Genomic DNA, 1773 nt, shown 5'->3' with positions numbered 1-1773 from the left:
ATATTATAGTAGCCTACTTTGATTTCCTATTAACTTGATTTGAAACCCTGTATTACTCTCACCATCTTGTTTTGACTGATTTTCCTCTATTCTGTTTTGCTTGATAGTACCAAGTTCGAAAGTATAGGCAACAACTGTTAAGACAATAAGATTCATTATGACACCCATTCTGGTTGACTATTATCTTCTTTTGAAGCCCTGTAATGTCTGCAGTGTTTTGGTTTTATTGGTTTTGTTCTTTACTGTTTTGTTCAATTTTATTATAACTGATGATATAGGCAATTCTTTTTAAGATAGCAAGAGGCATTATGGTAACCATTGTTGATCACCTTGTATTTTGTTTTTACATTATGTATTATGTCCATCCTTTTGATTTGATTGACTCTGTTCTGTTATGTCACATTTGGTTTTTTTCTCTTCAAAAAAGTAATAAGAACTGTGGGAGTAATAAAACTCAAAATGTGCAATTGTCATTGTACAAAAGAGAGGAAAAGAAAGTGCTCTAAAGGACATAACTGCATGTATATTTAAGTGTATAAGATAGATAAGCATATTACTTTTTGTTGGATCATTGAACTGAACTCTTTGCAGTCTCACTGTTTGAATGTCCACTTTATATGCTTTAATTTTGTAACTTGAACAACTATTTTTAAGATGACAATATGTAATCTATTAACTAGTGACTTCTTACTGTTTATTTTTTCTAAAATTCTGTATTACTTGTACCCTTTTTCTGTTTTTTTTCTTTTTCTCCTTAAATAAAGTTTTAAAAAAGGAAAAACAAGATAATGTTGCTAAGTATGTTGAAGGTCGTTTCTGCATCCTCTAGTCTGCTCCATTGGTCTTCAGGTCTGTTTTTTATTTGTTGTTGTTTTTGTTCGGTTTGACATTTTTTCTCAGGACTGTGCTGTTTTTGTCACAGTAGCTCTGTGTATAATTTCAAGTCAGGGATTATGATGTCCTTTGCCCTACCTTTGTTATCCAAAGTTGCTTTTGCTATTTCAGATCTCTTCCAGTTTCAAATCAATTTTAGAAAAATTTTCTCTAAATCTGTAAAGTATACTTACTGGTATTTTGATCAGGATTGTATTCAATCACTATGACAGTTTTGGGAGTATACACATTTAAACTTTATTTCACGTTTCACTCATTTTCACTCTATTTGTTCTTCTTACCACAGAACGAGGAATGGGATTCTATTTTCTGATACTATCTTTGATCTTTTTTTCCAAGTTCTGTAGTTTTTAATGCAAGTTCCTTTACTTTCTTCACTGGGTTAATTCCTAAGTATTACATTTTTGAGGAATTCTACTGTGAAAGGTGTCATTTATCTAATTTGTTATTTGTGTACAGGAATGCTATGAATTTTGTATTCATCTCTGCTACTGAATTTGCTTATTATATCGAGGTGCATTTTGGTAGACATTTTGGTGTCATCTACATAGAGTACTGTATCATTCACAAATGACTTCTTCCTTCCTTTCCTTATTCCTTTTATGTCTTTCTCTTGTCTAATTGCTCTGCCTAATGTTTCCAGAACTGTATTGATCAGGAGTGATGATAGTAGACACCCTTTTATTGTTCCCAATTCTAGAATGAAAGCTTTCACTTTTTGTCCATTTAGTATGATGCTGGCTATTGGTTTGTCATAGACAGCTTTTATTATATTGAGATAAACACCATCTATTCCAATTTTCCATAGCATTTTTAACAGGAACAGCACAAGTGAAACCAAAAACAGGTAAGTAGAAACATGTTCTGATATAAAAACTG

The sequence above is a fragment of the Cavia porcellus genome, unplaced genomic scaffold (genome assembly GCF_034190915.1).
Source record: "Cavia porcellus strain 051 isolate PalLab524CR breed Dunkin Hartley unplaced genomic scaffold, mCavPor4.1 scaffold_26, whole genome shotgun sequence".
NCBI classification, from domain to species: Eukaryota; Metazoa; Chordata; class Mammalia; order Rodentia; family Caviidae; genus Cavia; species Cavia porcellus.
This window is presented reverse-complemented; position numbering follows the sequence as displayed.